The following is a 16,929-nucleotide window of genomic DNA, read 5'->3' on the forward strand; positions in this document are numbered from 1 at the left end:
GCATGCCAGCACCCTATTATTACATAAGTACTATTTCCTGCTAAAATCAACAGATAATCTCAGACTAAAAGTTAGTCATTTGTCATGTATTAGCTTGACGCTATAGATATTACTATAACAGCTGTACCAAATGAATTTCTGGAACAGCGGGGGATTTTACTTTGTACTCAATATCTGTGTTTGTTACTGATGAGTCATTGTAAGTAGCAGCCATGCTAGCATGCTAAAGCTACTTACAAGAGGCTAGCTCCTTACTTTTTTTAGGATGTTTGTGGTGTTTTTCTTGAATGAGGTTCTGTTTGCAAGTAGGTAGATAGCATTAGCATGCTAGCACCCTATTATTACACAAGTGCTATTTCCAATATCCTGTTAAAATCAACAGATTATCTCATTTTATAAGCTAGGGAATCTTAGCAGAAACATTCACGTACAGGATTTCGAAAGATAATCCACTTTAGGGTTCAGTTTAAGTTTATTTGGGTGTATATTTCTCAAATTCCTCAAAAGAATCAAATCAGTCACAAGATTTACGCACTGCAGCTTTAATATCCCGCAAAATACCAGATATAGAAAAACCTGAGGCCTGGGTGGCATCAACGAGTCGCCCTCAAACACTTTATTACACAAAACCGCAATATTCTGAGTGTGAGTTAACAAACTACGGCAGAACTTTAACCTGTTTTTAAACATATTTTTTGATCTTCACGAGGACCCTGAGACCAGAGACCTGAGAGTCGCTGACAGTTTCAGAGTCGGAAACCGTTTAGACTCAAACGAATGCGTCGTTGGGTCCTTTTTAACGGCTCGGTTGACAGTTTTAAGCTTTGATAAAAAACACACTGTGCTGTTTGTGGACAGTGGAGGAGCTCAGTTTTCCCTCTCTCTCTCGCTGCAATATAGGCCGTGTTTTAAAGCTGTAATAAATACTGATCCGGCCTACTTCCTCTCTCTCTCTTTCTCTATAACTGCACACATAGCAGAAGAGCCGCACTCCACTCTCAGGGTCTGGTTTCAATTTCTGGAAAATGAAGAGGTTGTGAGACTGAGAGAGGAAAAAAAAAAAAAAGAAAAACCATCCCGCCTTGTAAATCCATTATTGTTCAGGATATATCAGAAATCCAGCTTTAATAGCAGTGTTTGTGTAGGATCTTAGTCTCAATCCCCCGCTACATAATCTGACTGTGTGACCAAAGCTTAGCTGCACAAATAAATATGGTAATGGATTCCCTGCTCGCATGTATACGGCAGAGAGTGAGGCACACTTCGGCCCAATGTTTTCCAGATGGCACCAATAGATCACTTTATTTACGGCGTTCCCGGGGCAACGGCGCTCTGTTTTACGACCGTTCCCCGTCCGCTGACCCGAATCCTCGTCCGCTGCCTTCCTCTTGATTAGCGCGTAATGCGAAAAGGTGGATCCGAGTGTCACTCGGACGCACCTTCTCCAGAGGATGCACCGCCCATCCCTCACCTCATCGGCCCCCATATGGCTTCCCTTATATGATATTCAATCCCCGAGCTCGGCGAGCATTACTCACTGATCAGCGCGCGTCATTTCCATTAGCGTAGCTCGCTCCCCTCTGTTCACCCGTAAACCCGCGGTTCGGTATTCGGGGCTCGTTTAGCCGCCGCTGCCCTCCCCTCTCTGCGGTTATGCATAGTTAGCTTCGTTCATGACCCTTAATTGTTTCTCCTTGTCTTCTTCTGCTCGGAGATGAACAGCTGCAGAGATCCAGAAAACCAGAAAACAGAAAATGAACGCTCTCATACAACAGATGTTATTTTTGTACGTTTCTGCCAGCCTTTCCCCGTGTTAAGAGATTATAAAATAGTCTCAAAGTGTTTAAATACCACATGAGAAAACACTGAGCTCTTGAAGTAACACCTGCTCCAACACACCTGATTCAAATAAATGAGTCATTATGACGAGCTGACCCTTTGAATCAGGTGTGTTTGAGCAGGGAAAACATTCAAAAACATGCAGGACAGTGGCTCCCCAGGACCAGGGGTGAGCTAATAACAAAACAATAATCTTTAATAATAACACAGAGGAACATGAACGGAATCATCATGAGTTAGGATAAACATTTGTGAGTAAACATGAAGGATAATGTTGGCAGGAAAATAGTATCTCCTGCCGGATATATAGGTCTATGGATGTGCTGTTTCCTGCCAACATGACGGAGTAACTCCTGTTGGATATAAAGGTCTATGGATGTGAGCTTTATTGCCAACATGACGGAGTAACTCCTGTCAGATATATAGGTCTATGGATGTGCGGTTTCCTGCCAACATGGCGGAGCAACTCCTGACGGATATTTAGGTCTATGGAGGTGAGCTTTCCTGCCAACATGGTGGAGCAACTCCTGCCAGATATAAAGGTCTATGGATGTGCGGTTTCCTGCCAACATGCTGGAGTAACTCCTGCCAGATATAAAGGTCTATAGATGTGAGCTTTCCTGCCAACATGGCGGAGTAACTCCTGCCGGATATTTAGGTCTATGGATATGCGGTTTCCTGCCAACATGGCGAAGTAACTCCTGCCAGATATAAAGGTCTATGGATGTGAGATTTTCCTGCCAACATGACCGAGTAACTCCTGCCGCATATATACGTCTATGGATGTGAGCTTTTCCTGCCAACATGGCGGAGTAACTCCTGCCAGATATTTAGGTCTATGGATGTGAGCTTTTCCTGCCAACATGGCAGAGTAACTCCTGTTGGATACATAGGTCTATGGATGTGCGGTTTCCTGCCAACATGGTTGAGTAACTACTGCCGGATATTTGGGTCTATGGATGTGTGGTTTCCTGCCAACATGGCGGAGTAACTCCTGTCAGATATATAGGTCTATGGATGTGAGCTTTCCTGCCAACATGGTGGAGTAACTCTTGCCGGATAATTAGGTCTATGGATGTGCGGTTTCCTGCCAACATGGTGGAGTAACTCCTGCCAGATATATAGGTCTATGGATGTGAGCTTTCCTGCCAACATGGTGGAGTAACTCTTGCCGGATAATTAGGTCTATGGATGTGCGGTTTCCTGCCAACATGGTGGAGTAACTCCTGCCAGATATATAGGTCTATGGATGTGAGCTTTCCTGCCAACATGGTGGAGTAACTCTTGCCGGATAATTAGGTCTATGGATGTGCGGTTTCCTGCCAACATGGTGGAGTAACTCCTGTCGGAAATATAGGTCTATGGATGTGAGCTTTTCCTGCCAACATGGCGGAGCAACTCCTGTTGGATATATAGGTCTATGGATGTGCGGTTTCCTGCCAACATGGCGGAGTAACTCCTGTCGGAAATATAGGTCTATGGATTTGCGGTTTCCTGCCAACATGGCGGAGTAACTCCTGTCGGAAATATAGGTCTATGGATTTGCGGTTTCCTGCCAACATGGCGGAGTAACTCCTACCACATACGTATTTAGGTCTATGGATGTGAGCTTTTCCTGCCAAAATGGTGTTGTTTTGGTTCTGTGTGTTGCACGACAGGATTGCGTCACGTCAGCTACCAGAATATGAACAAGTGAGAAACAAACAAAGAAATCACTGTTAATCTCTGTAACAAAACAAAACAAAACAAATAAAGGGCACGTCACTTCCTTTTAGAAGCTCTCGATCCCATTGAGGGAAACGATGAGTCAGCAGAAGCGAGCGTGTCGTCACAGCTCACTTACAGTGACATTTTGTCATTTAATCACCGGGTTCTTCCCTGAAATAACTGCCACACAGAGGTCACTCAGAGAAGACAAAATAAGAAGTTTTTGGAGTGGAGCGTGAAGGTCTGCAGTGGGCGTGTCCCAGATGAGAGGAAGCTCCCGCTGCACGGCCTCTAATTTCACAGGCGAGGAGTCGTCTTTGTGTCACACCATCTCTTCTTAATCATGTATCTGCTCATAAACATGTCTGCTGGGAAGCACTGGTGTCTCCTCTCGTGGCAGCCGAGCATCACTCAGCTCCTTTTCATGTCTTTGGAGCCCAGATGGGAAGAAAAACCAGACACACATTCAGAAATAACTTTGTTTTTCCACGTCTTTCACTGCTCTCTCTCTCTCTCTCTCTGGTCGTGTCTGACACTGTAGACATGTTTGTGTCGTTACATAAACTGTTTTCACCTGCCTGTGTGTGGGTGTTAGTGGTCAGGAGATATGTATGTAGATATCAGGAGTTTCAATAACAGTTGGTTTAATCAAGAGGTTTCATGTATTAGCCATGGTTGACGGAGAAAACGAAGGAAATACCAGAAACTTCTTTCTTCTGCCAGAATTTGCCTTATTGGTGACGCAAATGCACGAAAACGCAGCGATCCCTGCGTCGCGAATATCAGGAAAATCCACGATTGGTGTGAACACAGCATAAGACCGAGATTGACCGTAGCAATCCGCATTTCTTCAGCTAGTGCAGCTTCAAGTTGGTCGTGAAATATAACAAAACTGGTTTCCTCTTCTGGCCAAAATATACAGACCTTTTGCGGATTTTGCGCCACTTCTGCGATACGCACAAATGTTCAAAAAGTGCGCAAATGGTATCCCGCGGTACAAAAATTCCACCCTTTTATAATTTTACTACAAATCACACCACAAAAAAAGCAAAAACACACTCACATGGTCTTGTGTCTTCTATTCCAGTCCAAATACGGCAACTTGCGAAAATTAGCCTCATTGGTGACACAAATGCACAAAAATGCAGCGATTCTGCATCGCGAATGGTGTAAATGGTGTGAACACAACGTGTGAACACAACGTAAGACAAAGGTAGATGGCAAAAATACGCATTTCTTCAGCCATGTTACTGGTGAAAGAAACCATTTCTCGCCTATTCTGGCCAAAATACGCTGACTTCCGAATTTGAGAGCGCAAAAATGCAACGTGAATTTTCACGTTTGGTGTGAATACAGCATAAGACAAGCAATCCACATTTCTTCAGCTAAGTTGGTGGTGCAAAAAAAAACCGACCAAAATACGTCAACTTCCAAAAAAATTGCCTTATTGGTGACGCAAACGCACAAAAATGCAGCGATTCTGCGTCGCGAATGGTGTGAAATTTCACGTTTGGTGCGAACACAACGTAAGACGAAGGTAGACGGCCACAATATGCATTTCTTCATCCATGTTAGTGGTGAAAGAAACCATTTCTTGCCTATTCTGGCCCAAATACGCTGACTTACAGAATTGAGAGCGCAAAAATGCACCGATCCCGCTTCGCGAATGGTGTGAATTTTCACGTTTGGTGTGAACACAGCATAAGGCAAGCAATCCACATTTCTTCAGCTAAGTTGGTGGTGCAAAAAAAAACCGACCAAAATACGTCAACTTCCAAAAAAATTGCCTTATTGGTGACGCAAACGCACAAAAATGCAGCGATTCTGCGTCGCGAATGGTGTGAAATTTCACGTTTGGTGCGAACACAACGTAAGACGAAGGTAGACGGCCACAATATGCATTTCTTCATCCATGTTAGTGGTGAAAGAAACCATTTCTTGCCTATTCTGGCCCAAATACGCTGACTTACAGAATTGAGATCGCAAAAATGCACCGATCCCGCTTCGCGAATGGTGTGAATTTTCACGTTTGGTGTGAACACAGCATAAGACAAGCAATCAGCATTTCTTCAGCTAAGTGATGGTGCAAAAAACAACCTCTTACGGTCTTCTCCTCTGGCCAAAATAAGCCAACTTCCAAAAATGTGCATCATTGGTGACGCAAATACACAAAAATGCAGCGATTCCGCGCCGCGAATGGTGTGAAATTTCACGTTTGGTGTGAACACAACGTAAGACGAAGGTAGACGGCAACAGTACGCATTTCTTCAGCCATATTGGTGGTGAAAACAATATATAACCACTCCTCTCTTCTCTTACAGCCCAAAATACGATGATTTCCGAAACTGAGAGCGCAAAAATGCAGCGATTCCGCGTCGCGAATGGTGTGAATTTTCACGTTTGGCGTGAACACGGCACAAGACAACCAAAACTTCACTTTTGTCCGAAATATACAAACCTCTGGAATCCGCATGACTTTGGCGATACGTACAAATGTTCAAAAAGTCAGATCACGCGCTACGAAAAAAATCCACCGTGTTATAATTTTAATATAAATCACAGCACACAAAAAAATAAAAACACATGTTGATAAAAATACTCACATGGTCAGGGTTTTTTTTGTGTTGTTGTTGTTGTTGGCAGAACAATCACACACACACACACACACACTTCTCTGTTTTCCACAGTGATTGTGGGTCGGCGGTTTCCAGCTGCATGACTTCGGTAAAACAATCCTCCGTCACACACGCTGAAGACCTGACGTGATGACAGCAGTGATGAGGCCTGGGAACAGATATTACACATCTATTACACATGTGAGCACACACACACACACACACACACACACACACACACACACACACACACACACACACACACACGCACACACACGTGTGCGCTATCTCCGTCCTCACATGTGCACAAACACATGGGGAAAATGTGAGCAACAGTAAATTCTCTGGGGACACGAAAAAGCCAGGGGGTTAAACGGAAAATGCTTTGCTGTGTAAATGCATCTGATTAAAGGCATTTTAACGCTAACCTTTATTCAAATAATCCGAAATATTTAATGAGTATTTGGTGGTGAAATGGGTTTTGTTACAGAAAATACAAATATTTTCATCGGTGTTGAGAAACTTACCCAGGCATGACATGGGGAAAACAAAAAAAATGTGGGCACAAAATACTGATTTGTTCCCACGAACTGAACAATTAGTATTTTGTGGGAACAAATTAGTATTTTGTGGGAACAATTTACTATTTTGCGGGAACAAATGAGTATTTCCTGATAACAAATGAGTATTTCGTGCGAACAAATTAGTATTTCGGGGGAACAAATTAGTATTTCGTGGGAACAAATTAGTATTTCGTGCGAACAAATTAGTATTTCGGGGGAACAAATTAGTATTTCGTGGGAACAAATTAGTATTTCGTGGGAACAAATTAGTATTTCGTGGGAACAAATTAGTATTTCGTGGGAAAAAATTAGTATTTCATGGGAACAAATTAGTATTTCGTGGGAACAAATTAGTATTTCGTGGGAACAAATTAGTATTTCGTGGGAAAAAATTTGTATTTTGTGGGAACAAATTTGTATTTCGTGGGAACTAATTAGTATTTTGTGGGAACAAATTAGTATTTCGTGGGAACAAACTAGTATTTCGTGGGAACAAATTAGTATTTCGTGGGAACAAATTAGTATTTCATGGGAACAAATTAGTATTTCGTGGGAACAAACTAGTATTTTGTGGGAACAAATTAGTATTTCATGGGAACAAATTAGTATTTTGTGGGAACAAATTAGTATTTCATGGGAACATATTAGTATTTCCTGAGCATGAATCAGTATTTTGTGTGAACAAATTAGTATTTCATGCACATGTTTTAACTATTTCATCTCAATCACTCAATTTTATTTTTGTCATGTCTGGGCCTCGGTAGAAACTAAACAAAAATAAATGCCTGTATTTACAATATAAACAGTATATACTGCATTTTTATGATACTAATTACCCATTTTATGTATTAAATGGACTCAAATACTCATTAAATCTAGTTCATTTTACATTAAATGACATATAAAGTGTCCCAGTTACGTATTACGTAGGTCATTTTGTGCCCATATATGCAATCTGAAGACATGATAAATACACTCTTAGAAATAAGGGTTCTTTTACAAGGGCTGAGGTTCTACCTGGAACCAGTTTTCTTCTGAAAAACCCTTTCCAGAAGAAAGTATTTTTCAAGTGTTCTTGGTAACACTAATGGTTCCAGTAAGAAACATTTTGATCCAGAGAACCCTTTAAAACCCCTTTCCTGAATAAAGAGTTTTGAAAGGATTCTTGGTGGAACCCTCCAAAAGGGTTCCAGGTAAAAGGGTTCTCCTATGAGGACAAGCCGAAGAACCTTATATGGTTCTACATAGCACTTTTATTTCTAAAAGTGTATTGACAAATGTTTTTTTTTCATTTGGTCAAATACAAACAAATATGAATCATAATTTGGTTTAATTTGTTTGAATTTGACCAAATTAAACCAAATAATATCATTAAATATTCAAAATGTGTCGCGTGATTCAGTGAAGCCAGCGATGTGAGCTGTGACTGAGTGAAGAAAGTGTGTGTGTGTGTGTAGACGACACAGGTGTGTGTGTGTCACCTCCTCACACTGACTCCAGGTGCACTGAGTTACAGCAATCAAGTGCAGCCACAGAGTGACTTTCATTCAAATAATTGTATCTAAAAAAAAGCATTTAAAATGTCAAAAGGACCAGATTTTTGAGTCTTTACGTGTGAAGAAAAGCAGGAGCAGTCGACCAACGTCGTGTCAGTCCAGAGGAATTAGACGAGCGGGGAAAACGAGGGGGAAAAAGTGTCCTGTGGAGTGAGTTTGAGTGAGTGAGACTGTTGTGGAGGAGGAAGGTTCACACCCAGACTTCACAGTGTTGTCAGGCTGACTAATGACTCTGCTGCTGCTGCTGCTGCTGCTGCTTATGCTGCTGCTGCTTATGCTGCTGCTGCTTATGCTGCTGCTTATGCTGCTTCAGTCAAAACCTGAAGTACAGAGAAGAAACTCTCCTCCACTCAGTGATGTTCATGACGTTCTGCTGCAGCACTGATGGATCACAGGGTTCTGGCTCTGATTACACGGCACACTGGCCTCCACTCATCCCCCGCTCTCCCTCTGCTATGCTGGAAACGGCTAATAAAGAGTCACAATATTATACACACACACACGTACACACACACACACACACACACGTACACACACACACGGGTTTATGAGTAGAATTTGGAAATTTAAGTAGATTTTGGAACTATAAGTAGATTTTTTAAATTCTAAGTAGATTTTGGAATTCTAGGTAGATTTTGGAATTATAAGTAGATTTTTTAATTATAAGTAGATTTTGGAAATGTAAGTAGATTTTGGAATTATAAGTAGATTTTTTAATTATAAGTAGATTTTTTAATTATAAGTAGAATTTGGAATTATAAGTAAAAAAAATTTAATTCTAAGTTGATTTTTTTAATTCTAAGTAGATGTTTGAACTATAAGTAGATGTTTCAATTATAAGTAGATGTTTTAATTATAAGTAGATTTTTTAATTATAAGTAGAATTTGGAATTATAAGTAGATTTTGGAATTATAAGTAGATTTTTTAATTTTAAGTAGATTTTTTTAATTCTGAGTAGATTTTGGAATTTTAAGTAGAATTTGGTATAAGTGGAATTTGGAACTTTAAGTAGATCTTGGAATTATAAGTAGAATTTGGTATAATGAATTTTGCAATTGAGTTCCACCAAATTTCCTGAAACTTGGTGGGAAGACGCTCTCGACCAAGACGAACAAAAACGTCAATAGGAACCACGGCCTCAACCCGACAGGAAGTCGGTGAATTTGAGTTTGTTGGAGTCCATTTGGGGTGATTATTCTGCTCCGTACGTAAATGAGCGAACTGGGTCTGAGTTTGGTTTCACAGCAGGTGGCGTCCATAATGCTCCATTCCATGTTTTTGGCCTCTTTTCCCAAGTCTTTTCCGTGTTTTACGACTGTTGTCGTCCGTCACATGTTGCGTTGCCTTCTTCTTCTTCTCTTTCTTTTAACCCTATTCTATTCTATTCTCCTTCTTCTTTTCTTCTCTTTAATGTAGCGTTTGCTTCTTCCCCTTCTCCTCACTCCAATTTTATCTTCTTCTTCTTTGGTGTTTTACGGCCGTTGGCATCCGTCGCGTTCTTCATGTTTTGAGCTTTATGCGTCTTTCAGAGTAAGTTTTAATCACAGATTATTGAGCATATGTTGCTCCTTCGTCATGGAATAATTTACAGTGTGATCTGAAATTAAGTTTTTCAAGGATTTGTTTGGGTCTAAATTATTGACAAGTTCATTTTTGAGGCTTTTCCTGGTGAAGTAAAGCTTTATTTCTGTTTGAGCGTCATTAGCGTTAATATGACAACGCTCATTCTGAAGTCCAGGAAGTGTCCTTTTGATCTTTGGTAATTCAGTGTCTCACCCCGTCTCACCCTGTCTCACCCCCCGACTCTTGTCCTGTCATCACTGCAACAGGCAACGAGACAAGGTGCTGAAAGTGACTGAGGGACCCCCCCAAAACCGCCCCACAACCCCCGTGACCCCCCCACCTGAACACACACAGGCTTGTGCAGCTATTCTTCTGAGGACTCTGCATTCACTTCAATTCATTTTCAAGTTTTAAACTTCAGAAATGAGGTTCTGCCTCATTAGAACCAGGTTTTGGTCCTTATAAGGTCAGTGTTTATGACAGAAAAAAAGGTCCTAAAAAGACAACAAATACAAGAATACACACACACACACACACACACACACACACACGGAACGATTTATGTCAGCAAATCTTTTTTGTTTTTTAGTGTCGTAGATGTTTATAAAAATCATATTTTCAGCATTAAAAGGTGTTATATTTCACGTAAGATTCTTATTATGACACTTTAATGTCCTTGGGAAGCATCAAAACACATTGTTTTATGCAAATTTAATCTGACTGATTAGTTTGGCGGTCTTTGACTTACACAAAATAACACAAAAAACACATTTAAACAAACTTAAAGTCACCTTTTCACTATTTATATTCATGGAACTAGTAAGTTAAGTACCTTTAGATAGTATTTTTTTTATATATATATATATATATAAAATAAAGTTTTACATTTATGTGTCCCTGCGAAGCATCAAAATACATTACTTTAATACGTATTGTTACTATTGATACTCATTAAAATAGTATGTTTAGTACTTTATTATAGTATATGTTTATAAAATCTGATTTTCAGGTTTAAAAAAAGCCACTTTCATGTCCTTTAAAACTCTATCTAATTGATAATAGTTATATTTTGTGTGTTTCTTCACCTTATGGACGTACTCTGACCTGCACGTACACTTAATGCACGTCTACAGGAATATTCTGCGAGTGTTTAGATTATCACTTAATGAAGTTACTGTTATTAAGTTACCGAGTTTAAATTCCTGGAATGCAACTGTGTATTAAGTACATATTTATTTAAGCGGACTAAAAGCTGTGTGTAATTGAGTAAAACATTTAGAAACAGAAATAATTAACGTGGATTTTAGAACCATGACAGATTAGCAACCTCAGGACGGCAAAAAATTGAACATTATATATTGTTATATATCACCCAACACACACATATATATATATATACACATGAGTAATGAAATCCAGATCCTCCTCAGGGAAGAAAACATCGCTTTTACACGAAATACTTTGTCCCCGAGTGTTTATTATGATTTCTGAGGCTTCCCACTCTGAGATCAGCGGGCCAGTGGAGGAGCAGCAGCGCCGCAGGCTGTGTGCGGTCTCCGCTCTCCTGCCCGGGCAAAAACTCAATCCCTGACACATTCTCTGCTCCATCACACTTATTATTCTTAGCCCCTCGGCCAAAAAAACCTGGTGTCGCTCCGGCCACCGACGCTCATCTGTCACTGCGTCTGCTGACTCATCTGTCCAGATGGACACGGCCGTCCGTCCATGTGTCCGTCTATACGTCCATCCATCCATCCATCCATCCATCCATCCGTCCACTTGGGTGGTGGACGTCCTGTGGGCTCAGAATGCCTTCAGTGTCAGAGGGGAGATCCTGTCTTTCAGCGTCAGGATCCACACACACCTCACTCAGCAGCCCTCTCTACCTTCCCATCATGCTTTGCCTGGCTGTATTATGACAGGTGGAGTGTCAGGAGGTCCTGCTGATGCTGCTGCTGCTGCTGAGTCATTATTTACACATCCTGCCTGAAAATGTATAATGTCTGTTTTTTTTTTTAACGTAAGCTTTTATATGTTTAAGCTGCAGTGTGCATGCAACTTTTTTTTTTTTTGTCAAGCAATACTACCAGACCTGACTGAGGGAGCGCTTGTGTGTATACAGCAGCAGAGCAGGGGCTGTGGCACTTTCCCACTAGCACGACTCACAACGGAACGGCTATTTTGCTTTTCCATTAGTGAAAGTAACAGATTACATTATTTCTGTAGACCACATGTTTACTATAGACCACATATTTACTGTAGATCACATATTTACTATAGACCACATATTTACTGTAGACCACATATTTACTATAGACCACATATTTACTAAAGTTCGCATATTTACTATAGACCACATATTTACTATAGACCACATATTTACTAAAGATCACATATTTACTATAGACCACATATTTACTATAGACCACATATTTACTAAAGATCACATATTTACTATAGACCACATATTTACTGTAAATAATATATTTACTGTAGATAACATGTTTGCTATAGACCACACATTTACTGTAGACCACATGTTTACTGTAAATAACATGCTTACTATAGACCACACATTTACTGTAGACCACATATTTACTAGAGACCACATATTTACTGTAAATAACATATTTACTGTAGATAACATGTTTACTATAGACCACATATTTACTATAGACCATCATATATAGATCATGCTATTTAAAAGCAGCAAGAATTAATGAATGAACGTAGGGGTAAGATGAAGAGAGGAAAAACGAGATAGAGAGGTGATAATATGCCAAAGAGAGAAGAAAGAGTAGTTTTTTGCAGACAGAAAGAGGAAAAAGACAATGATGACATGAGGTGAGGATGGAAGGATTTAAGGTGTGAAGTGAAGGTGGAGGAGCAGGAGGAGGAGGAGGTGAAGAGACGCCGCTGAGGTTGAAAAATGAATTTACTGCGATGGTGAAAGGAGAGAGGGATTTTTGTTGAAAAACACAACGTCTTCACTCATCACCTGGATGACCTCTCACTCCTCCTCCTCCTCCTCCTCCTCCTCGTCTCTGGAGATCAGCTCGTGCTGAGTTTCTGCTTCTGCTTGACGGACACTTTTAACACTTTCATTAACGGTGACGACGACGGAGAGGAAAGAACCGTCAGCACCACGCTTACTTCCTTCAAATAACACAAGATCACCTGCTGTCAGAGTTTTACACAGAACACTGTAGACCACATATTTACTGTACACCGTATATTTACTGTAGATCACATATTTACTTTAGACCACATGTTTACTGTAGATCACATGTTTACTGTAGACCACATACTAACTGTAGATCAGATATTTACTGTAGATCACATACTTACTGTAAATCACATTTACTGTAGACCACATATTTACTGTAGACCACATGTTTACTGTAGACCACATATTTACTGTAAATCGCATTATATTTACTGTAGATCACATACTTACTGTAAATCACATATTTACTGTAGACCACATGTTTACTGTAGACCACATATTTACTGTAAATCGCATAATATTTACTGTAGACCACATGTCTGTTAGATATATTCCTGGTTACATAAAAATAATAAATACAACTCATTATGTGATTCTATATTCTGTGAGGGCATAAGCCTCAAATACACTTTATTTACCTTTATTTAATTGTTTAAATGCAACAATAACATTGTAATTTTTTTACGTTTTTCAACCATTTTAGGTTTTAAACACAGTATCTATTAAACAACAATGGATTGTTTTCTTTAAAAAAAGCGAGTTCTGTTCAAATCAAATTAAATATGATATGAAAATACTGTACATGTGACATGTGGTACGCGTTTTATTGTCTGGAATGCATGTGGCTTTACTGACACTTTATTACATTTTAAAGGGCTGCGACTCTGACTGAGCTACAACCAGCTGCAACTGTGTGTTACACAAACTCAGAAACCTAAGATTACAGCGCGCCGACTGGTTTGTGTTCATTAAAATGAAAACATGTCTCAGAGCGCGTCACCCGACACGCTGAGCGCTCGCGTTCTCTTCACACAAGTCGCCGTGTCGGAATCCGGGACGCAAGACTTTGATTGTTTGAGTTCTGTACTTTTGTGTAATCGGATTTGCCGCGCGGCCAAACCAGAGGTGCAGACGCTCGGGTTTGTGCAACACGGGGCCTCCTGCGTGGGTTAATACGGCCGTGACCTTCTCTACACCACCATGTTGTGTGGACGCGTCCAACTTTCATGACAGGAGTGAGACAACTTCATGTGTTCAAAAACTCTGTACTTTGAGAATTATATATTTATTCGCGTCTCAATGGGAAAACACCAGGATGGATGCCAATATCCAAAATGGCCGACTTCCTGTTGAGTTGAGCTCATGGTTCCAATTGGGTTTTTAGTTCATCTCAGGCCGAAGCACGTTCCCGGCAAATTTCGTGAAATTCGTCAAAACTAAGTTTCGGCCCGCTCCATAGACATTACTCCTTAGACCTTATTTTTCGCCAGTTCTGATTTGCGAGCCTATTTTCGTCCATCTTCGCTCACGTTTAGTGGGGTCAAATTAAATTAGAGATTATTTTCGGGAGAAGGAAAATAAGAATTCCTCGAAAAATTCCCCCCCGCGACCCTCCGATGGAGGATAAAGCAGTAGATGATGGATAATCCCAGCTGTCTCGATGGGAAAACACCAGGATGGATGCCGAATCCAAAATTGCCGACTTGCTGTTGAGTTCAGGTCATGGTCCCAATTGGATTTTCAGTTCGTCTCGGGCTGAACCAAGTTCCCGCCAAATTTCGTGAAATTCGGCTAAACTAAGTTTCGGCCCGATCCATAGACATTACTCCTTAGACCTTATTTTCATGCAAAAACATGCAGATTAGGGGATTAGGTAAATTGGACGCTCTAAATTGACCTATAATGTGAGAGTGGACGGTTGTTTGTCTTTATCTGGCCCCACACTTCGCCCTATGTCAGCTGGGATTGGCACTAGCGCCCCCCTGTGACCCTCATGTGGAGGATTAAGCAGTCGAAAACGGATTGGATGGGAGATGAATTACGTATTCTGTCGTATATAATCCCATGTTGGACGGGGCCAGAGGGCATGGCCCAGAAATAAAAAAAAAAAAAACTACAACTACCGCCCTGACCCCACAGAGCTGCAGCGCTGCAGATCGTGTTACGCGGATAATTTATCATTTGACTTTTTTTTTCTTTTTTTTTAAAAGAAAGGATGAACGAGGAGGAAAAGGAAAGGAGGAGATGAAGTAAAGGAGGACCAGAGTCTACTGGGTGGCCAGGAAACAGGAGCTGACACACACACACACACACACACACACACACCGACCACATCTCCCATCACCGAGGCGTGAGAGAACAAAAACGGGCTCAGGTCTCTGCAAAAAATCTGACGCGCCAAAGCTTCACCGCCTCGGGATGTAATAATGAATATGGAATGATAGAAGTCTGTATTTTGTTGCTGCAAATGCAACCAGATGCAAAAAGGTGGGAAAGAAAAAAAAAAAGTCAAAGAGAAAGAAAGAAAGAATGAGGAGCAGATGTTTTAGAAAAGGTCTAAACTGGACTGCGCCCCCTGGAAACATCACTGTAACCTTAGCCAGTGTGAGGAATAATCACTTACGCTCCGTACATCGCCACGTTTTCTAATGAGACGGATGAAGGTAAACGCAGAGGAGTGATTGTGCAGCTGCTGCAGCTACAGCACGACTGTAGACACAACATCAGCCTGTGATACACAAGGACCACAGTGAGCTCTGTGCTGCTGTACGTGTGGTGCTCAGTGATGTCATGTGACCAAGTACAAATACTAACGTTACTGTACTTAAGTACACACGCTGCAACGTGGGGTTAAGGGTCTTTGCTCAAGGGCACACGCAGACTTAGCAGAGGCAGGAATTGGACCCACAGCCTTCCAGTTGAAAGACAACTCACTCATTTACTCATTTTCTCACTCACTCATTCACTCACTAACTCAGACACTCATTCACTTACACACGCACATTTAGTACTCACTCACTTTTAAAAACTCACTCAGATACTCACTTATTCACTCACTTATTTACACATTCACTCACTCATTCAGACATTCATTCACTCACTCACTCACTCACTTACACACTCACTCACTCATTAACACACTCACTCACTCACTCACATTTAGAAACTCACTCAGACACCCACTTATTCACTCACTCATTTACACATTCACTCACTCATTTACTCACTCACTTACTCGTTCACTCACTCACTCACTCATTCACTCACTCATTCAGACAATCACTCACTCACTCACTCACTCACTCATTCACTCACTCACTCATTCACTCACTCACTCACTCATTCACTCACTCACTTATTCACTCACTCACTCACTCATTCACTCACACACTCATTCACTCACATTTACACACTCACTCACTCCGTCACTCACTCATTCACTCACTCACTCACTCACTCACTCACTCACTCACTCATTCACTCACACACTCACTCACTCACATTTACACACTCACTCACTCCGTCACTCACTCATTCACTCACTCACTCACTCGCTCATTCACTCACTCACTCACTCACATTTACTCACTCACTCACTCACTCACTCCGTCACTCACTTATTCACTCACTCACTCACTCACTCACTCACATTCACATGCTGCAATATGGGGTTCTATCTATCTATCTATCTATCTATCTATCTATCTATCTATCTATCTATCTATCTATCTATCTATCTATCTATCTATCTATCTATCTATCTATCTATCTATCTATCTATCTATCTATCTATCTATCTATCTATCTATCTATATGTAAACATAAACAGCTGGTGTTCAGTTCAAGATGAGAGGAGAATATCATATGTTTTATTTCAGTGGTTTGTGAAAAAGATGAATTTTAAACCAGCCTTCTTTCATTCTTTCATTCTTTCATTCTTTCATTTTCTTCCCCGCCGCTGTTCTGTCTCCGTTTTATCGTAGAGCCGAGGATTAATGATCGTGGTAATCCTGCAACGCACTTTATTATTAGCGGGGTTTTTATATGGAATCCACCGTCGAGACCTGTTATTACTGTG

The sequence above is a fragment of the Microchirus variegatus genome (genome assembly GCF_963457635.1).
Source record: "Microchirus variegatus genome assembly, chromosome: 16".
NCBI classification, from domain to species: Eukaryota; Metazoa; Chordata; class Actinopteri; order Pleuronectiformes; family Soleidae; genus Microchirus; species Microchirus variegatus.